This window comes from Ailuropoda melanoleuca, chromosome 7 (genome assembly GCF_002007445.2).
Source record: "Ailuropoda melanoleuca isolate Jingjing chromosome 7, ASM200744v2, whole genome shotgun sequence".
Classification (NCBI taxonomy): domain Eukaryota; kingdom Metazoa; phylum Chordata; class Mammalia; order Carnivora; family Ursidae; genus Ailuropoda; species Ailuropoda melanoleuca.
Genome location: NC_048224.1, coordinates 40,951,320 through 40,974,264, shown reverse-complemented (window position 1 = coordinate 40,974,264; position 22,945 = coordinate 40,951,320). Strand labels below are relative to the sequence as shown.

Genomic DNA, 22,945 nt, shown 5'->3' with positions numbered 1-22,945 from the left:
TCATTGAAAGGCTGTGAGACGGGCATGGTTTCCAGTGTTGTCCCCCTGCTCCACGTAGTGCCAGGTCGGAATGCTAAGAACGTGGGTGACTCTGAAGTCCTAACTTAGCCCCTGGTGGGCTGTTTAAGGTCCCTAGGGGAAAAGTGGAGTGCAGTAAGCCCTGTGACCACAGAGAGGAAGCCATGCTGTCCGGCTGATCAGTAAAAAGCTCACGATGATCTCCATTCACCAGTCTCTGGAATCCTGTTTCCATTTGGTCCTCGTTTTGGAGGGAAAGAGACAAGTGTTTTTATTGAGCCCCTAAAAACCCAGTAAGGGCATCACGGGAAGAAAACGAGGTACCTATATCAAATATCCGCTTCTAATAGGACATCAGTAAAAGATGACTGTAATCACTGTGGCCCCGTCAGTGCTCACAGAGGAGGCTTTATATTTACACCTGAGGGAGAGTAATGTTACCATAGAGGATTCCATGAGGACATCAACATATACATTGAGCCTCGAGAGATGAGTGATATCCGGGTATTTAGATAGAAGACTTATGGGTATAAAGCTATGGATGTTCCGTTTCCTCAACATGCCTTGCCATCTATCCGTCTTCGACTTCACCTTCTCCCTTATTGGACTTCCTTATGGTCAAGTCCATCTCCGCCCTCCCTTGAAGCTGGCTGTGACCGTATGAGTCAGTTCTGGCTAATGGGATACAAACAAAAGTGACGTATGCAACCTCTTGGTCATGCCCTTGAAACGGGAAGACCTGCCCTTCCTGCTCACCTCCATTTCGGAGGGCTCATCCCTGCTTTTCCTCCTGTTGCCCCCCACAGAACAGCGGCACTAAGCCATCTTGGACAATGAGAACAAAGGATGTGTCTTCAAGATGTAGAAAAATCTAGAAGGAATCTGCATTACAGACAACTATGTAAATCAGGGCCTCTGTACCAACGAGGTCTTCTAGGTGGAAAACTGCTAACTATTATGTGATGTAAGCTACTGTTAGTTGGTCCATTCATATACTGCTAGAATGATCCTACCCATTACTAGCTGCCTATCATTCACTGGTATATGAGGAAAGGCCTGGGGAGGAAGGAAGAGCAGGGATCTATCTCCAGGTAGAGGGCACAACATAGATACAGGCATGGAAGCTGGAAGAATTCTCAGACCTGCAAGTAGCTGGGTGTGTCTGGGATCAAGTTCAGGGTAGAAGAAGAATGGATAAGAATAAGGCAAAAGGCTAGCAGAGTTCAGAGCCAGCAGAGCCTTTTATGGACTTGACGGATTTGGACTTTGACGCTGAAATCATGGAAGTGTTTATACAAGTGAATTATAAAGACAATGCTTGTCCCAACAGGCAGGGAGTTGGAAGAGTCAGATTAGAGCCTCCATCAGGGGTCTCCTTATCCCCCAGGACAGAATCGCCCACCTGCCCCTGGAGACACATCCCACCGCCTTCTGCAAGATCCCCCCTTCACAGAGAGAACCTACAGACCAAAGAGGAGGTTTGATTTCAGCTGCTTGTCAAGAAGAGTTTTTCCCCGAACTATGTCTGCCTCTCCTCTATGTCTCAACACTAAAATAAATGAATTTCTGGACCCTTCAGAGCTCTCTCCCTAGCCGATTATTATTTTCATTTCTAGAACACTGGGTTGATTCATAAAAAGCCAATGGGAAATTTCCAAATAAAGCCATTCATTGTTTCCTCATTGTTGGGCCATCCACCCCCTGGAGAAGTTTGTCCTTCAACCTTCAGCTGTCACTGGAGGCAAGTATTCCTCCTCTTCTAGAATCCCCTCAATGCCTAGGGCAACAAGTTGCACCCCACAGAAATTCGATAAAACTTGCTCAAATTGGATCAGGCTAGTCTATGCCTTAAACTTCTAGGTAGTGAAGTTTTATCCAACTGGGCATTAGAGTTTTTCATCCAGGTTCATATATATGCCTACAAATATTATAATTGGATGGAATCATGGTTTTTCTGGGAATTACTTCTACCCTCCACAGAGCCACTTCTTCACCCTCATAAAACATGCTTGACAAAAGAAAAGGAAAAGTTCCCTGTTATGGTGATTGGTGCCTTATGTCTGTGTTTTCCTAGAAAGCAAAATCAAGATAGATGCTTGGTGTAGTTACACACTTTGAAAGCAGCAACGGTAATTTTGTCAGAGAAACAGACTCGGGAGTACTGCCCCCAGTGTGCAGGCTTACCATAGGTATGTATCGTCGTTTTTAATCGTTTTAGGCTAATCCTCATCTATCAGGGCAGAGAGTCAATAGATAATGTCTCAGGTTGAAAAATAGTTTAAAATTTTAAATGATGGCAGACCTTTCACAATGTCAAGATGACATCGTTCATTATACCTCGTCTCCCCCTACACCCCTCAGCCCTCTTGCTCCGAAACCACAGCAACAATAGAGATAAAGAGAGAAAATTAAAAAGACATAGTCTAGCTCAAACACAAGAAGCATGAAACATGAAAAGTGGGAGGGGGGCCATCACATGACTCTCCAGGGCTCCAGGTTGGGAAGCGAGCAGAGGGAGAGGGAATGTGGATCCTAGGATGGGGGCAGGAGTAACAGCTCCCAACAGGAGATGGGGCACTGGACCCACTGGGTCTGACTGGGTACCCTCCCCTCTTAAAAGAAAGCTGCCGAAGTCTGTGGACAGCTTCCAGGGGTTACATCTCGTATGAAGCTGCAAGCTCAGGGAGACAGAGGAAGGACAGAGCCTTACAGCAGGACCTCAGTCAAGCTGCTGACTTGGTGAGATCTGCCGTATGCCCAGAGGTATGTCTGTGCTAGAATCCCGGGCTGCTAATACAAGAGCTTCGACCCTGTTCTGCTCCTAAGATCCTCGGGAACTAAGGGTCCCAAGGAGTTGGGTAGAGAGCGCCATGTAACTGCCAGATAGGGAGGAATGCAGGGAGAGTAAAAGAGATCTCCTACTTAAGATGAGCCTGGAAACCAAAATTCAAAAGCCAGGTGAACAAGTAGTATTGGCAAAAATGGCAGAGTAAGAACTTCCAAAGATTCTCTTTCATAGGAACAAGAATACTGAAAAGAAAAATTCAGAATCCACTTTTTCAGAACTCTGGAAGTGAATCAAAGGCTTGCAGCAACATTTCTTCCAGGAAAAGAGCTAAACGTTGGTAAGGACAGCAAGTGTTGTGGCATTTTAATTTGCCCTATTCCTGTCTCATGCCACCCAGCTCCATGGTAGCCCTGAAAATCAACAGCCCAACATCACAGTAAAAGCCAACACCCTGATGGCCACCAGAGGAGCAGAACAGAGTCAAAGCTCCATCAAATTCCAGAGATTTGGGGCTCCTGGGTGGCTCAATCGGTTGAGTGTCCACCTTCGGCTCAGGTCATAATCTCAGGGTCCTGGGAACTAGTCCTGCATCAGGCTCCCTGCTCAGTGGGGACCCTGCTTCTCCCTCTCCCTCTGACCCTCCCCCCACTTGAGTGCACGCTCTCTCTCTCAAATAAACAAATTATATTTAAAAAAAAAATTTTTTAGGGGCGCCTGGGTGGCACAGCAGTTAAGTGTCTGCCTTCGGCTCAGGGCGTGATCCCGGGCGTTAATGGGATCAAGCCCCACATCAGGCTCCTCCGCTATGAGCCTGCTTCTTCCTCTCCCACTCCCCCTGCTTGTGTTCCCTCTCTCGCTAGCTGTCTCTATCTCTGTCAAATAAGTAAACAAAATCCTTAAAAAATAATAAACTAAAATAAATTTAAAAAAATTTTTAAAGGGTGTCTTTATATGACCTGACTCATAGCTCACACAGCGCTGACGATAGCCACCAACCTAGATGTCTCTGCTCCACTGAGCCATCATTCCAGAGGGAGGGCAAAACACAGATGTTTTCCCCAGATGTACCATTTACTACCCACTGACCTTTGCATCAAGAAAAAGTGTGAAATTGAAGAGAAGAGGAGAATGCAAAGAAAATGATGAACGCTGGAGTTGATAAAAGATGGTAGCAAATTTAATTATCGACGGCATAATAATCATCATGCCATTTCCTGTATTTGGACAGAAGAGAAACTGAAGACCCAGACTGTGGTCACAAGGAAGTTTGGTTAATGGATGTGGGAAAATTGTGCCAACATCTCAAACTGCTCCACAGAGGAGCAGACATACTGAGTGACTTCAGATTGCATGAGAGTAATTAGTCACAAAATACACACATTCATTTAAAGATAACTGCCAAAGGAATATAAATAAAATCTAAGCTTCCTAATCAGCCAGGACAAAAAAGAGGAAGAGATACAGAAAACTTTATTAGTTCAACAGAAGTCAGGAAAGAAGAAAAAGAAACAAAGAAAAATAATAAAAATGTTTAAAGATGGACATTAAGTCCCCAAACCGGGGATCGAGTAAGTATAAACAGGGTAAATTGACATTAACACCAGAGACTATCAGATTTCACTGAAAGAAAAATAACAATGGTTTTGACCACTTAAAGTTTTTCATAATTTTCATCCCTTAACTTTAGACAAATCTTCAGCAACCAATATTGCTTTTTTGCAGAAATGTTTATTTGAAGTTCCGTTCTGTTTCTTTCTCTGTTGTTAAATTAAAGCATAATTAAATTCAATGATTTCAATTTTACACTAGCATGGACAGTATAAAGTTCTCATAAAATTGTTTATATCTTTCTTTTCTCTTTTTCTTCCTTGCTTCTTCCCTCCTCCTTCCTTTCTGGGCAAATTCACAGGCAGAGGCTGAAATGGTCAGATGTAACCATATGTTGCCTGGTCTTGTGGGAAGCTGTGACATTTGCACTGGGCCAATCTGGAAGTAAGACACATACATACTCTGGGTCTATCATTAAGAATTCCACTCATTCCAGGGGCACCTGGGTGGCTCAGTCAGTTAAGCATCTACCTTCAGCTCAGGTCATGATCCTGGGGTCCTGGGGCTCTCTGCTCAGCAGAGAGCCTGCTTCTCCCTCTCCCTCTGCTGCTCCCCATGCTTGTGCTCTGTGTCAAATAAATAAATAAAATCTTAAAAAAAAAAAAAAGAATTCCATTCATTCCAAAGGATTTGTGAGCTGCGTAGACATTGCTGGCGATTTGGTAGGAGAAATAGAGAGACAGTACTCATTGCACACCATAGCACAAACAGGTCAATAAGCCCCATCAGACACCCCCCAGCCAAGTCCTCCTACAGCGCCAACTAGGAAGGACCACTATTTCCCTGGACCCTTCCCTTTCCTCTCAATCTTCTCAGCCTCTGACTCTAGCTCCCTACCTCCTGTACTCTCAGCCTCTTTCCCTTTCTCATGAAGGGCAGCCCAGCTTTGCTGCTGCCCCTCCCCTTATTCTTGTACCCACCACCCCACTTAGCCAAGTTACTAAGGACGCTCCCGGTACCAGGATGCCTTCTCATTAGAAAGTAGCAAAGACTATGAATACCGATTGACCTCTTTCCTTCCACATAAGAAATGGCTTAAATGATTATCAACAATGGCAAAACTATGGAGAGAGCACAAATCCATCAGCTGATGAATAGATAACGGAGATGTGGTATATAAATACACAACGGAATATCACTCAACCATCGAAAAGAATGAAATCCTGCCACATGTAACGACATGGAAGGAGCTAGAGAGGAGAATGCTGAGTGAAATACGTCAGCCAGAGAAAGACAAATACCATACGATCTCACTCAGGTGTGGAATTTAAGAAACAAAACAGATGAACACATGGGAAGGGGGAAGAGAAAAAAAAAGGAGCGAGGGAAACAAGCCGAAAGTGACTTAATGATAGAGAACAAACTCAGAGTAGGAGGGGAGGTGGGTGGGGGGATGGGCTAGCTGGGGGGGGCATTAAGGAGGGCACTTGTCAATGAGAAGCACTGGGTGCTGTATGTAGTTGATGAATCACTGAATTCTATTCCTGAAACCAACATTGCACTGCATGTTCACTACCTAGAATTTACAAAATAAATACATACATACATACTAAAATAGAATAAAAACCTCTTTTAAAAAAAAAAGAAATGGCTTAAGTGAACATAAAACTTAAAAGTTCATCTTTGGTATCTTTAATGGACCATATCGCTGAAAGAAAAATCCAAACAAGTTACTTAGATGTCTTCTTTCAGACAAACGGGGAGAGGGAAGAAGACAATAACGTTAAAGAGAATTTTGAGTAAAAAATTCCGCCACTCTAGTACAGCATTATTGTTATTATTGTTGTTATGGTTGTTATTACTATGTTGCAATTTCCCTTAAATTTCCACAGGCTTTAAATCAATTCACCTATGGTCAGGTCCCTAAGACGAATTCACCTACAATGGGACCCTGGGTTAAATCCACTAAGCGTCTTATTCTTTCTTTCCATCTTTTTAGCATCTTATACCGATTCAATCATCTGTATTCCATAAATGATACTTTCAACTTTCAGGAAATCCATCCATGTCTTGCTTGACCCCATAACTTTGGTGATGGAATTCTAGTGAAGGAGCAAGACGGAGGAGGTGTGACAGTTGATTGTACTTGGTGTCTTGGGTACCATTGAAAAGTGTGTTAGAAATATTAAATTCTGAAGAAAGGATCTTTAACAAAGAGCCTAACAAGTCCTTAAATTATTCAAAAGTAGATTAAAAAGGAACGAATTCCACACACAAGAATAAAAACAATCCCATAATCAAGGATGGTGCGAATGTTTAAAATACCTCTTCAAAATGAAATTATTCAAAAGGACTCTTAGACAGTGGGTAACAAATACTTAACATGTCAAAAAATGATAAAATGAAAAAGAGGATGATAATGGAATAGACACAAAACACCTAAAGGCAGAGGGGTGAATTTTCAGGGAACTGGTTATTAGACGTATCGATAATGAGGCGAAGTGGTTTGCAGAGATTCCGTCTGTTACCGTTTCAACCAAGTTGCGATCTGAATATTCATTTTGTGTCCTATTTCCTCTTCGTTTCACATTATAACTAAAGCATTTTCTTCTTTGTCGCCATTCTTTATAAAATTAATTGCTATTTCAATGACATTTTTTTTCTGATTATAAAGGTAATATGTGTTCATTATAGAAAGTCGAAAAATACATAAAAGCATAAACGAGAAAACAAAAATCAGCTCTAATCCCATCATCAGGAAATAACCATTGCTTTGTTTCAATGAGCATCATGTGGTCTTGGTGGCGTTAGGGAGGGGGCTGAATGCGTGCAATTACTATTTCTAATGTCAGTTTGTGATTCTGCAGTAAGTTATTTTGTAATTCTATCAGTTACTTCCAATTTGTGGCTTGTTTTTTTTCACTTCTGCCTTTTCCCTCTGTAGATAACACGGTAACTTTCTGCTTTTGTTGAATTTTTCCCCCTGGGGGGGAGGGGGGCGGAATATTCCTAAGTGTTAGATTATAGAATCAAGGGTTCTTATTATGTAAAATTTCAACACCCCCCACCCCAATTGCTCAAAAGAGAAGACTGAGGCTCAAAGAGGAGAAAGGGCTTATCTAAGGTTCTCTAACCTTTGAGAAGCCCAGGACCCAGGTCTCCCAGCTCCCGCGGTTTTGAACCACTCCGCCATTTAGGATGGCAAGACATTCCAGATATGGAGACTCCATTGTTCTTGGAGGCCATTCCGTTTGTTATTCTTCTCTCATTAAATGAAAGAGACTATAAAAGTTTTCTAATAACCAAATCCTTCACAATGAACTGTTGGAAGGCTCTGAAGTCTCACCCTGGGGCAAGACATTTACTAGACTAAAATAAATCTCTGCAAAGCCTTTACAGGAGCCTTAAAACCCAATTCGGCAACAAAATGCTTGTTTTTATTATAAATTGAGTTTTTATTATCAGCACGAATGCAAACCGTGCTGCTGACATGGTAAACATTAGGCATATGAGTCGTCATAAATATTCACACACCTTTGGCAGAAGCCATTGTTATCTGGAGCGACGGTTCTGGCCAGATTCTGCCAGGCACTCCTGGGGAAACGGAGGACTGGAAATGGGAGGCCGCCCCTGCTCCCCCAACCCCCCTGCAGGAAAGGGCAGAGGGGGACAAAGACGGTGGTAGCCCCATCACTGAAGGCCTGGGTGGCTGCTCTGTGGGCAACACGAAAGGCCCGGACAGAGGGGCCCTGTCTATGCGGGGCGCACAGGTGCGGGGAAGGATAAGATGAGCAGCTGGACACCACGGCCCCATCCACCCCACCTCTGCTTTGCTTCGATTGCAATAAAATTCACCATTTAAAGTGTATCGTTCAATAGTGTGTAGCACAATCACCATGTTGTGTAACCATCAGCTCTGTCCACTTCCCAAACATTTTCGTCACCCAGAGGGAAACCCTGCAGTCACTAAGCCGTCATTCCCTGTGCCCCCATCCTCCCCTTATCCTGCCCTTGGCATCCACTAGTCTGCTTCCCATCTCTACGGACTTGCCTATGCTCGACATTCCGTATTCATGGAATCATACACTATGTGACCTTCTGGGTCTGGCTTCATTCACTCGCCATCATGGCTTCAAGGTTCATCCATGTTGTAGCAGGTGTCAGAACCTGACTCCTCTTTACGGCTGAGTAATATTCCATCATGGGGGGCTCTCCCACATCTTGTTCATGCATTCACCAGCTCGTAGACATTTGGGTTGATTTTCCCTTTTGGCCTTTGTGCATAGTACTGCACTGAGTGAACATAGGTCCGCGTTGTGTTTCACTACCTTTTCCAATTCTTTTGGAACTGTTCCCAGGAGGGCACTTGCTGGGTCATGTGGAGTTCTGTGTTCAGCTTTTTGAGGAACGGCTCCACTCCTTTCCACAGGGGCTGCATCATCTGACATTTCAACCCGCCGTGTACGAAGGTTCTGATTTCTCTACATGCCCGCCAACGCTTGTCACATTCTATTGTGACTATAATTCTCACTCGGTCAAGTGTAAAGTCAGCTCTCCTGGTGGTTTTGCATTTCCTTAATAACTAATGATGTTGAGCATTTTCCAGGGGCTCCTTGACCTCTTGTAGACCTTCTATGGGGAAATGTCTCTTCAAGGCCTTTGCCCATTTTTTAATCGGGTCTCTTTGTTGTTGGGTTTTAAGAGTTCCTGATATACTCTACATACACTTTTTTTTATCAGATATATGATTTGTAAGTATTTTCTCCCATTCCACATGTGGTTTTCTACCTTCTTGACAGTGAACTCTGACACACAAAAGCTTTTAATTTTGATGAAGGTCCAACTTACCTATTTTTTCTTTTGTTGCTTCTGCTTTTGATGTCATAACTACAATTCATCACCGAATTCAAGGTCATGGGGATTTACACCTATGTTCTCTGCTAAGAGTAGTATAGTTTTAGCTTTTTCATTTAGGTCTTTGATCTATTTTAATTTTTGTATGTGGCACAAAGAAGGGTCTAAGTTGATTCTGTCACATTTTGCAACTTAATTGTCCCAGCGCCTTTGGTTGAAGAGACTCTTTTTTCCTTCTTTGCATGGTCTTGGCATCCTTGTCAAAATCAACCAACCACAGGGGCGCCTGGGTGGCTCAGTCATTAAGCGTCTGCCTTCGGCTCAGGGCCTGATCCCAGGGTCCTGGGATCGAGCCCCGCATCGGACTCCCTGCTCCGCGTCTTCCCCTCCCACTCCCCCTGCTTGTGCTCCCTCTCTTGCTGGCTGTCTGTCAAATAAATAAAATAAAAATAAAATATTTTTTTAGGGGCTTCTGGGTGGCACAGCGGTTAAGCGTCTGCCTTCGGCTCAGGGCATGATCCCGGCATTATGGGATCGAGCCCCACATCAGGGCTCCTCTGCTATGAGCCTGCTTCTTCCTCTCCCACCCCCTGCTTGTGTTCCCTCTCTCACTGGCTGTCTCTATCTCTGTCAAATAAATAAATAAAATCTTTTAAAAAAAATCTTTAAAAAAATATTTTTTTTAAAAAAATCAACCAACCACAGATGTGTTGGTTTATTTCTGGACTCTCAATTCTATTCCATTGATTTATATAGGCATTTTTTTTTGCCAGCAACACATTGTAGATTCCTGAAGCTTTGAAATAAGCTTTGAAATTGGGAAATACAAGTTCTCTGACTTTGTTCTTTTTCAAAACTGTGTCTGCTAGTCAGGATCTCTTGCAATTGTATATGAATTTGAGGATTAACTTCTCCATTTTTCGCAAAAAAAAAAAAAAAAGGCCAGTGGGAATTTGATAGGGATTGCATTGAATCAGTAGATCATTTTAAGAAGTGCTGACTTCTTAACACTATTAAATCTTCCAATCCGTGAACAAGGGATATCTTTCCATTTATTTGGATCTTTTACATTTCCTCTCAGCAATGTTTTTTAGTCTTCAGTGTACCAAGTTTTACACCTCTTTGGTTAAATTTACTTCTAAATATTTTATTCCTCTTGATGATATTTTAAGTGGAATTATTTTCTTAATTTTCTTTGTAGGTTATTCACTGCTAGCATATAGAAATGTAACCGATTTTTGCATGTTAATCTTTTATTCTATAACATTGCTGATTTCATTTATTAGCAGTAATAATTTTTTGTCGATTCTTTAAAATTTTCTCTAAGATCATCTGAGAACAGAAAAAATTATACTTTTTCCTTTTCAATCTGGATGCCTCTTTTTTTTTTTTAAGATTTTATTTATTTATTTATTTGTCAGAGAGAGACTGAGCACAAGCAGGGGGAGCGGCAGGCAGAGGGAGAAGCAGGCTCCCTGCTGAGCAAGGAGCCCCATGCAGGACTTGATCTCAAGACCCTTGGATCATGACCCGAGAAGAGGCAGACGCTTAACCAACTGAGCCATCCAAGCATCCCATGGATGCCTCTTAATTCATTTAAGAAATTGCTCCAATGGCCCTAGCCATTAACTGTTGAATGTAAATACCAAGCATGGGCATTCTTCTCCTGTTCCTGATCACAGGGGAAGGGTTTTCTGTCCTTCCCCCTAAATGTAATGCTAGTTGTGGGGTTTTCACAAATGCTCTTTGTCATGTTGAGGACATTCCCTTCTTTCCCCAGTTTTTTGCATGTTTTTATCATGAACGCCCTAGTTCTTATTCACTCATTTCACAACACCTACTAGCTGTCGAGGTATCCTGTGTTTTGTGCTGGGAAGTGACAGCTGTGGTGCCTTCTTGTTCCCCGCTCACACTGACATGGGGGAGATGAGCACATAGACAGACAATTATAAAACAGAATGGAAGGTACCTAAGCAATACAGAAACGCGAAGGCATCTACCCCTGTCTAAGTAAGAGCAGGGGTGTCTCCATTTGGGTCCCTTGAAAGCAGAGCCTGAAGCAAGGACTTGGGAGCAGGGAGTTTATTTGGGTGGTGATCCCAGGATGCAGGAGTGGAGGGCATGGGGATCTTAGACAAGGAAAGAAGGAAAGCCACTGAAGGTGTGGAATTGGGGTGGGTACATTTGGGGGTAACCAGGGCTCAATTCAAGGGGACGCTCTGAGAAACTGTTCAGAACACGGCTCAGAATTGTCCTTCCAAAGGATGGGAGGGGGGGCCAAAAAGTCAGAGAGCCCCCGCAGGCCCTCGAGGTGGAAGCCTGCCCCGGTGGTGGGGGTAGTGTCCTCAGGAAGTGCCCTCCCACATTACGGCTACAGGTGCAGGGGGTGGGGGTGTGGGGGGTACGGCGAGGTGGCTGGAAGACTAACGGCGTTTCCTATAAGGAGTCAGGGGAGCTCTCCAGAAGGAAAGTAACGATGGCATCAAGAAGGCGGAGACAAATGAGCTGGACAGCATAGGCAGGGGAGATCATGGGGGACTCTGGACACTGTTCTGAGGGCAGCGGGGGAACCACGAAGGATGGAGTTTCAGCCTGGAAGGGCCATGATGGGCTCAAAGCTTTTGACTGATGTCTCTGGTCGAGGCACAGAGAAAGGACGGAAGGGAGGCCAAAGTGAAAGCAGAGGGAGCCGGTAGGAGGCTGCCACAGAGCTCCAGGCCCGAGGTGGCAGCTGATGGACTGCACAGGGCGGGGAGGCAGAGGAAGTCACGGATGCCACCCCCAGTTTTGGCCCTTGGCAGTAGGGTTTCCAGGGGTGTCGCTCATGAGGACCGAGAATTCATAAGGAGAAGACCAATATAACAAAGTCCGCTTGGGACCGGCAGCAGTGGGGGTAGCTTGGGAAAGCTCCAAGGGGGAGGAGGGTCCCCACAAGACAGCTCTCCAGCCTCATCTTGCCACCCCTGAGAGCCGGTGTGCTTTCCTTCTCAGTAGGGATGCAAGAAACCTTTGTGGATTGAATAAATGACCCCCTGACAGCTGGCCCTCCAAGCTACCTTGTTCCCTTTGTTCTGTTCCCTTCCCTTCTTTCTTCCCCTTAACTGTTTATCTGGCCCCTTCCATCAAGAGCCACCTGCTCCAGGAGCCACCACCTCTGGGGTCAGTCTGCAGACCGCTGAGCAGGAACCATGAGGAGCCCTGGGTGGGGGTGGGGGGGTAGCACACGTGTGGCTGCTTCATCGGGAGGCAGCCTTCGGGGTGCAGAACGGATTTATGCGCTCCCCCAGCCTAGACACAGCACTGACGGAGGGCCTCCAGAGCAAGGCCCAGGCCATAAGGAAACCTCTGAGGAAAAGGCCAGACACACTCAGCTGATGGGGGAGCACGGAGCCCTCTGGCAGGGACCATTTCCTGTCTGCCCACCCAAGCATGAGCCTAGGTGATGGCAGCCTGGAAGCCAACAGGCCCTGCCAAGGTGGCTGGAACTGCAACAGAGCAGGCAGTTGCCTGTGATGTGGGTCAGGGTGTCACAGAAGCCGGGAGGGGGCCAAGAAGGATGAAGCAGGCATCCCTGCTCTCAGCTCAGGAGCACGCCGCGACGGGGGGGGGGGGGGGGGGGGAAANAACAGCAGCGCAGATGCCCTGCCAGGTTGCCAGGCCTAACGCACGCCTTCTCGGCTCCCTTTCCCCACGGTACCCCATACACTTCACGCGGAAGTCCCACACCCCTGCCTTTGCTTCCACAGAACTACTCCCCTGATGCGTTTCCCTGTTCTGTCTGCCCATCCCCAGCCTCCTGCATGCTCGCAGCCTGAGTCAAGGAGATGTTCAGCCCTTACCCGTTGCTTCGATTTGGGGCCTCTTCCTCTGAGGAGCCCTCCCTGCCTCTTCCAACCTCCCCTCCTGGGGGCACCTGTAGTCCTTCATCTGAGGCAGCCGGTAGAGAATAGAGACTAAAAGGCCAGACTCTGGGTTCAGCCTCTGGTTCCACACTTAAGAGCAGTGAGCGTCACAGCAAATGACTCACCCTCTTGTGCCTCGGCTTTCTCACCTGTTAGCGGTGTTAATAGGAGCTGTTGGGGGCGGAAGTGGGCAGTGCCTGTGAAGTGTGAGCCCAGAGCCCGGCAAGCGAAGGCCTAGCAGCCACTGTCACTTGGAAAGTCCACATTCCCTGGACCTTGCTCTGCGTGTGTCCACGTGTGACAGAGGTCCTCTTTCCGACAACAGTGGGTTCCTCGAGGAAATGCAAACAGTCTATGCTTCCAGGGCAGTTTATAAATAAACTAATCCTGTGTGTTGCCTTTGGTGACACTCAAGCGGGGCTCACTCCCCACCTGGCCTGAGAGAGCCGGGCTTGCAGTCCTCTCGGCCCACGCCGCCTGCGCCCCGCACACCCGTCAGGGGCTCTCAGGAGGCTTAGGGGCTCATCCGCTCTGGGGGTGCTCTTGTCCCTTTGCTTCCCTCAGGCAATTTAATCAGCATGCAACACGAAGCGGCCGAAGGGCAGGGACCGGGTCCTACACACCCCGCAGCGCCCCCTGCAGGGGCTGGAAGGGAGCCGGCCAGGTTAAGCACTACCCGCGGGCCATCCTGAGCGTTTCAGGTACACGCTCTCTAACGCTCGCAGGGGCCTCTCGACGTGATGTTATTCCCTCCACCTGAGAGATGAACAATCTGAGGCTCGAGGTTCCACAATCGGCCTAACCTCATCTTGACACCAGGGGCGGCAGGAGGGAGTCCCCAGCCCAAAGGTGTGGCACCCGAGAGCCCCCAGGGCAGCACCGGGCACGCAGTAGGTGCTAATATTTACTTGCCAGGGGAGGGGTGAGCTCCCCTAGCCGTCCTCTTTGACCCACCCCCTGCCCCATCCTAACAGTGGCTGTGAAACTCTTAAAAACGTGTTATTTGAAAGAGTCTTTAGAAGGGGGTCCTTTGGATGCAGATCTTGCACCCACAGAGGAATTCCTGCTGGGTACCAGCTGCTGCAGTGGGAGAGGACTCCCTGCAGATACCCCACACTTGGACCCCGGGAGCAGAGCTGCGGCTGCGCGGGGCACCCCAAACAGCTACTCTGCGCAGAGAGAGGAGACTTTCCCCACCCGGGACAGAGGAAAGGCAACAAGTATTGAAATGAGGCTGTAGAGACTGTCCCCTCATTTCCAATCCCCTATTAGTTTCCTCTTTCTTAGATGCTAAGTCCCTTAACCCTTCAGAGATTGTATAAACCCCCAGGTGATAACCTCTGTTATAGGTAAACTCGTGGGCCTGAGTGATGAAGACCTTGGACTAAGAGCCTGTCAGGCTTGGATTTGAATCTACCTGCCGGCCCTGTGAGCTTTAACAAGTTATCCCACTGGACTGGGACTCAGTTTCTACATCTGTAAAATGGGGATAATGGAGGCCATTTACGCGGTTCCGCGAGCAATAAAATGAGATGCTGTCCGCGGAGTGGAAGGAAGTGGCGGTGCATCGCCCAGCCTCCTCCCTGCAGTTGGGGGCGCTCATGTTCCCAGGGCGCAGGGAGAATTGCCGGCTGACGGTTCTCAGCTCAGACTCTCTCTGAGAATATGTCCCTCCTGGGGGCAGCATGTAGCCAGTGATTGGTCTATGCAGGAGGATGAAGGCCAGCATCCTTGCCTCGACTCCAATGGAACAAGAGTCATCCCAGCTTCAGAGCTGCCCACAAGAGGGGCAGAGGCTCAGTTTCTCTGTCTGCTTCCTGCTATTTTCCTCACTCCCCCAAGGCTCTGTTTCCCAGAGCACTCCCCATAAACCATACACACGCGCTGTTCCCACTCGGAATCTGTTTCTGTGTGTGATGGTTAATCTCACGTGTCGACTTGGCTACGGCACCCAGGAATTTGGTCAAACACCAGTCTGGATATATTCATTATGGTATTTTTTAGATGAGATTAGTATTTAAATCAGTGGACTGTGAGTAAAGCAAATTCCCCTCCATAATGGGGGTGAGCCTCATAAAATCAGGGGAAGGCTTTAAGAGAAAACAGACTGAGATTCCAGGAAAAGGGTATTCTGTCCCCAGACTGTCTTCAGACTTGGGTTGTAGCATTAGTCTTCCTTGGGGCTGCAGCCTCTGACTTCCCCTGCAAATTTTGGACGTGTCAGTCTCCATAACCTAGTGAACCGATTCCTTAAAATAAATCTGTCTATATATATATATATATACATATATATATATATATGTATATTGCATGTGTACACGCATGCACACACACCCTACTGGTTCTGTTTCCCTGGAGAAGCCTGACTAACACACCCTGGATCCCACCCTGAGACTTGAAAGTGCCTGTGGGTAGTACTCCCTAGATGGTCATTTAATTCACCAAAGAGTTGAGGGGGTCTCTGCACCTCTGTGGGACCCTGTCTTCTCATCTGTAAGTGGGGACCCCATCTCCACAGTCTCCATCAGCTCCCACACCCTATGGATCCACGCAGATGCTCCTGGCTAGGCTGAAATGAGACGCCTGGGTAAGATTCAAGATCCTTAACTTAGGCTCCCTGCAACGAGACGAACTTTGGGGGAAGACTTCGTATCTGGACACTCTAACTCATGTTTTCCCTTTGATTTCCTTTCTGGGACTGTATTTTGACATTAGCCTGTGTTAAATAAAAATGGTTTATGACAAATGAAAACTTTTCTCCCAAGTACAGTTGGGTAAGCAGCCGCCTTCCCGCCTGGGGAACATCTGATCACCACCCCTGGGTGTCAGTGTCTACAATAGTTTCCTATAAATAGACGTTAAAAAAGACATACCCTAAGTCTTCCTCTGCAGTTATGATTATGAACATCTGTTCATGTTTACAGAGGACCCAGATTAAGTTAGAAAATGTCAGAGCAAAGAATGTACAAGAAAACACCCACACCCTTCAGCTTTTGCATTCATCCACAAATGTGCTGGGATACTCAGAGCACAGCACTCCTCATGGGGTGAGTTCACGATCGTGAAAGCACAAAACCCACGCGCCAAAGGGGCCCATGACACCAGTGGTCCTCAACGCAGCATCTTTTCAGGAGAAGGAGGCTGGCTTTGGAAGGCTGGCCCTTCACCAGAACTTCGATGCACCCCGATACACAAATCTCGCCCAGGAGCATGTTCCAACATCTTCAACCTACCGAAGCAAAAGAGGCCAGGCTCTGGGGGAGCCAGCGCCCCAGAAACGGCTGAGCTGGCTTGGAAGAAAATTGTGGCCTCTGTCAAATGATGTCATCTGGTCCAGCTGCTCTGACGCATGTTAATAATATTTTGAGGTTAATCTTGGTATGCCTGATCAGCTTCTGGCAGAGGTCTCCCTTTCTATTTATTGATTTAATTTTTATTTTGTCAAGAGGAAAGGAAAGTGGATTCTCAGAACAATTTGGCCTGAAAGCTAGTTCATGCTGCCTGGGTTTTCCTGGTGGCTGATGGGCAGCCTGTGGACAAGGTATGTCTTTGGAGGCCGGTGGGAGTTTATGCCTTGTCAAAAACCCTTCTCACGAAGATGTTTCTACTGTACGACTGCGAAACCACAGGGCATTTCCTTATCTGTGTTAATCTCTTTTATCTCAGCAGTTACGCCCCTTTCTCATTTTGTTTGTGTCCTTTCTTCCGTTGATTAGATTTGCTGGAGTTTGTATACTTGATCATTCTTTTTAAAGAGCCAGCTCTCTGGGGTTTTGTTTATCAATTCCAAAGCCTTTTTTGTTGTTGTTGTTCTCCAATTTATTTAACCTCCATCTTTATTATTTTATTATTCTTACTATTTTCCTTCGGGTTGTTTCTGTTCCTTTTCTAGTCAGTAAAGTTGGCTGCTTTTCTCTTTTCGATAATAACGTTGTTTAAAGTTGTGACTCTCCCTATAAATACCCTATAAATATCTGCTGCATCCTGCAAAATCATCTATTTATCTTTTTGATTGGTCTAGATGTGTTTTTATAGAGACGTGAGATAGTTTAGGGGAAAAATCATGATAAGCAACAAAACAATCAAACAAAAAAGGAAAAACCTGAAATCACTCTCATTTCCCAGAGAGATATGTTGGTATTTTAGCACACATTTTCTAGATTTAAAAAAAAAAATCTTCACAAAATGGCGTCACACTTAACACCATTTTGCAAAATGCAAAAAATATGCTTAATTTATCTAAGTAATAAAATTAGAACATCTTTCTTTGTCCTTATACTAGATTTACACTATTGATTTTAATAGCAGTCAAGGATTTATTCCGTGGTGCAGATATTCCATCATTTACATTACCAATGGCCTATTATTAGACATTTAGACTGTTTTCACTTATTTTATCATCATAAAACACACACACACACGCTGCACTATATATTCTTGTCGCGGATATTTGCAGACCTCGGTGATTATTTCCTCCGGATAAGGGAGTAGTGACAGACTCGCTGGCACAAGGGGTAAGTACGGCTTAAACTTTTTGATGCTTCATCTTTCATTTTTTTCCCCCAGAACAGCTGTATGTTTCATTTTGGACTATTGGTGGGGGATGAAATGGTGATTTTAACCTGAATTTATTTTATTAAATTTTTAAATTATTTTATTATTAGCAAATTATGAATATATTAATACAATTATTGGCCCCTTGTCTTTTTTGGACTGCCCTCTTTTCTCCCTGACCCTTTTTTTCTTTATTCTCATTAATCTGCAAAGGCTTTTTCCTCTTTGTCATATTTATTACAAAGATCTTGGCCGTTGTATTGTTACACATTCAAATTCACTTAGGTATTCCGCCCTACGGAATTTTAAAAGCCCTACTCAGTTAAATATATCAAACTTTTTCCTTTCACGGTTTTCATCTTTGCACCTGTTTTGAGAGATCTTACACAGTGAAGATCACGTTATTACTCATTTGTTATGATTTACTTGTTTATATTTAAAAGTTACAAGCACGTGGGATTTATTTCAGTGTGTGATATAGAAGCCGATTTTATTTTTCCCCCTATAGCCAGTTGGTCTCAGTCATGCCCCATCCTTTCCCCTTGGAAATACCCTTATCATATAAAAAAATCTGTACAGATACACACAAAATCACACCCTTACATCTTTCAATTGTTGCAACATTGTCCCTTATTCACAGAACCAGCTGCAGGTCACCGTAGAGGCAGAAAGGGCTAGCCCTGGACCCATTTTGCCAACACTCAAGCCTGGTCCCCTACCAAACGCACGGACCTGAGCAAGTCACTTAAATTCTGAACTCTGGTTTCCTCAAGGGTGGTTGTGAGGATTAAGGAAGAGGATGTGGACAGAGTTCCTGGCTTGGTACCTGGCACTTTCCAGGACTGGATAACGTGGACCTGACTGCTGTTGACACAGACATACCAGTGGAACCCAGAGGTCAGCCCAGCACCCTCTCGCCCCTCTGGGTAAACTTGGCTTCATCTCCCAGAGCGGATAGGAAGACGGAACTGTGCAAACTCAGAGCCCACTCAAGATTCCAGCATGTTCCAGGGCATCCCTGCTGATCTTGACCACTCACGCCACTTATGAAGGTCTGTCCCTGCTTAGAGTTCCAGCCCCGGCCCCATTAGATTTCCCCCACAGCACTGATGACCACAGACTTTCCTAAGTCCAGGAGGTGGGGGGACCGAGAAGACACTTATAAAGGCGGGCATATAAGCAGAGCAGAGGCCTCCCCACTCGGACTGCTGGTCAGGCTCCCCACCGTGTTCCCTCTCCATCTTCACTGCCCTCTCTGCACCCTCCCCCTCCCCCACTCTTTTCCCAACCCCCAGAATCCAAACCAAAAATGCCTCCTATGCCACCAACATCGCAGAGCCCCCACCCCCGACACCCCAGCTCCCGACAAGCCCACACCCACGGGCTCTCCTCCTCCCCAAGTGGACCCCACAGGGCATGTGCCCAAACAAGACCGTGCCCTCCCTAAGAGGGGTTCGTGCCAGCTGCTGAGATGCTGGAGTCGTCTTCATCTTGTTGTGTTCCTACGTTGCTCATAATAATGACAGCACCGCAGTGAGCCGGGCGCACGCTCTGCATTATGTCTTTCAAAGTTCACAACAATTTTGCAAGGCAGCCAGTGGGCGGGGGTGTTATGGGAGGGATGTGATTGGGGTTCAGAGAACATGAGCAAGACTGGATGGGGTCACAGGGAAGTATCGGTGGGGTCTCTGCGTGTACAGATGCCTGACTCCAAAACCCGGGCTCTTAGACCCGCACCCCTGCCTTTTTAAAGCTCTTGATAAATATTTCTAACTTGCCCATCTGGAAGCTTCTACCAGCTTGCTGGTTTCTGGCAGGGGAATCACAGGATCCCATGTGTGTGAAAGAAAGATCCTTCTGGCTACAGTAAGAGGGTAGAGGGATCCCCTTGCCCACCATTATGCCTGGCCCAGGACTCTGTGCACGGCATGGATTCGGGCAGCATTGTTTCTCTTCTGCCCTGAGTTTGCATCTCTATAAAATGGGGCTTGGGCTCTCTGCTTTCATACCACTACAACCTGACAGTGACATAAAAGTTAAGTGCACATCCTGAGTAACAGCCCTCGGAGAAATTTAGGCAGGTGTCCTTATATCCACTTTATAACTGGAGGGACAGTGAGGTCAGAGAGGTTAGGTGACCAGGAAGGTCTGCACAGCAGGTCTCTGGGGGAGCTGCGACCTCTCAACACCGGGACTGGTGACACCTGCTGAGCCACATTACTTCCAGCTACCTGTTCTCACAGCCCCTTAGGGATCCCCTGAGTCTCTGTTCAGGTCTGTGTTTTGGGGGGACTGAATTGTCCAGACCCTCGCGACCCTTACATGGTCAGGATCTGGGCCGGTCACTAGATCCTCAAAACCACTTTGTGAGAGGGTAGTTGACATCCTTTGCATGGGGGCTGCCCTACCCACAGCCAAGCCTCGCAGCCCACAACCCCTGCTGGGGAGTAGAGCTGGGTGCTCCTTTGTGCAGGACCAACTCTGATTGGTCCAGAGAGCCACTTGGCCCACAGAGGGCCCACTCATAGATTGGCCACCTATGATGCAGTGGACCTGCTGTTCCCTGCACACATCAATGCATGCATGCATGCATTCTCCCATTTTTCCTGTTGACATCCTACCTGCCCCTCAGAACCCATTACAACTACCCCTCTTCCAGGAAGTCCTCCCCGATGTCCTACACAGGGTTGTCTCTCCCTCTTCACCCCACAGCTTACTCCCCTACCCTGAATGCTGGGTCATCTCTGTCTTTGGCTCCCTAGCAACGACAGGAAAGGACCCGGGCTATATTCATGTCTGAGAACACAGCACCTGGAGCTTTGCAGGTTACAGACTACCCTCAAGTCCATTCTCTCTCTGTCTGTAACACTGCCCAGGAGCAAGCAGGGCTGAGACCCATTCCATCTCACAGGAGGACTGGTGCCAGCCAGGCCCAGCCGACACTGGCCTCATTAAAAAGTTCTGTTTCCTGGACTTGACTTTGCAATGCAGATTTCATGCAAACGCTGGGCAGTGAGTGACTCCAAATAAATATTTACAGGTTTGTCAAGTGTTGCAATGAGCCCGCAGATCCCTGCATAAAGAGACCTCATGAACACCAATGAAGTCACACTTACCGCACCCAGAGTCCCTGCCTGCCAGCACCAGGGCCGTCCCTCCCAGGGTGAGTTCCCACTGAATATATTCCAGGCACCATCAGCTTGTGCTCCCAGGCAGGGGCCAGTTGGACACCCCACGTAACCACTAACCCAGCTGAGCAAGAGAGGGGAGAGACATTCCGGGTCTTGGAGTAAGCTTGTGGCAGGCACTTTCTCGCTCGCTGGGGAGACCTGGAACTGGGGTTCTGACCAGGTTGCAACTGGACCCCTCCCCTAGTCTTTTGTCCTCTCTGTGAATCAGTCAGATGGTGGGTCATGCAGTAACAATTCCCAAATCTCTTTTTCTGACACTACAAATGTTTATTTCTTGCTCCTGAAAATCCACCGTGGTCCCAGGGAAGGGACTCTGTACGATACAGCCTCCTTTGATCTCGTGTTTTCCCATCAGCGTGAGGGCCCCTCCCTGATTGCTGTGGCAGAGGAAAAGAGAAGCCAGGGAACCGCACTGGGATCACAGTGGCCTGAAACTGCCAGGCGGCACTCCCACCCATGCTGCGTACGCCAGAAATAGTTACGGGGTCCTGACACCAGCCAGAGAGCTGGGGAGTTTCCTGTATACCAAGGAGGAAAGGGCATCTGGACATTCGTAATGTCTATTATACGCTTTCCAGGGACCCAAACATTGTGGATCTTTCCATTTCCCCTCCATTCTTAAAGATACTCTTTGGGGGGGTGGGGTGCCTGGGTGGCTCAGTCGGTTAAGTATCCACCTTTGGCTCAGGTCATGATCCCAGGGTCCTGGGATGGAGCCCAGTGTCCCTGTCCCTCTCCCCCACCCATGTACACACTCTCTAATAAATAAGTAAAATCTTAAAAAGAAAAAGATATTCATTTGGGGACATGCATTAGTCAGCCCCTGATGCGCTAATGCTACATAACAAACCATTTCAAGGCACAGTGGTTTATAACAATATGCATTTACTTCTCTTGCTCACAAGTCTGTAGAATGACTGCCATGGCTGTGCCCCAGGTTCCAGGCTGGCCTGGCCTGGCTGTGGGCACTGAGTTGGATTCAATCTGTTCCTTGGACCAGCAGCTGCTCTGTGTGTATTCTTATCTTGGTGGGTCAGAGGAGCACAAGAGGCCAGACCACGCAGCACATTTAAGGCCTCTGCACACATCACGTCTGCTAAGAGTCCATTGGCCAAACCCAAAGTCAGGGATGGGGAGGTGCCCACCATGAAACCATGACCAGCATGAGGATGGATAGCTCTCTTAAGAGGAAAAGCAAAGATTTGGGAACAATGATCCAATCCGTGAGATCCGTGAGAGCTCTTTGGGGGAAGCCATGGTGGTTTGAATCCCAGCTCTACCCTGACCAAGCCTCTCCACCCTCTGTGCTTCCCCAGCAGCCACTTCTATAAATGGGGCTAATACCTTTCTCTCAGATTTCCCTTGTGATGCAATCATCACAGATAACAGGTGAGTTCCCACCACATGTCAAGCACGGGGGGAAATGTTCTGTGTCCGCCAAAAGCTCTCCAGCCCTTGAGGGCTCCATTCCCCCCATCACTCACACATCTGTGCAGATTCGTGTGTGGAATGGATCCCAACGGAGACTAGATTTGGGACCCGGAAGCCCAGGGATCTACCAGAGCAGAGGGAAGGGTGCTGAAAGGAAAGCAAGAAGAGACCTGAAGGTCAACGTCACCAACTTCACAGATCCTGTGACTGCCACCCTAAGGGATTTGGAAAGGCTGAGGGTTCAAGGGTGTGGCACGGCCTATGCCTCCCTTCTCACTCTCGCTCAGGCATTCCTTCCTCCAACAAATGTTGACTGAATGCCAGCCCTTCACTAGGCTCTAAGGATGGGGAAACTGAGGCACAGAGTGATTTCCCTCCCTTTCCTGTTCTTACTAAATGTGCAGTGTGTATTAGTCAGGGTTCTCCAGAGAAACAGAACCAGTAGGTGATATAAATATGGAGAGACAGAGAGAGAGATTTAGCATAAGGAATTGGCTCAAGTGATTATGGAAATGGAGGAGTCCCACAATCTGTAGTCAGCAAGCTGGAGACCCAGGAGAGCCAAGGGTATAAGTTCCATTGCCAAGCCGGCAGGCTCAAGACCCAAGAAAATCAATTTTAGTTCAAGACCAAAAGCAAAAAAGGGAAAGAAAATCCCA

General features: G+C 46.9%; 1 long non-coding RNA gene across 1 annotated transcript; it reads left to right on the top strand.

The window, feature by feature from the left end:
- Window positions 1-17,584: 17,584 nt before the first annotated feature.
- Window positions 17,585-21,686, top strand: LOC117803010. Its single transcript, XR_004626545.1, has 3 exons — window positions 17,585-17,624; window positions 18,438-18,716; window positions 20,705-21,686. It is a non-coding gene; the product is annotated as an uncharacterized LOC117803010 (long non-coding RNA).
- The last annotated feature ends 1,259 nt before the right edge of the window (window positions 21,687-22,945 follow it).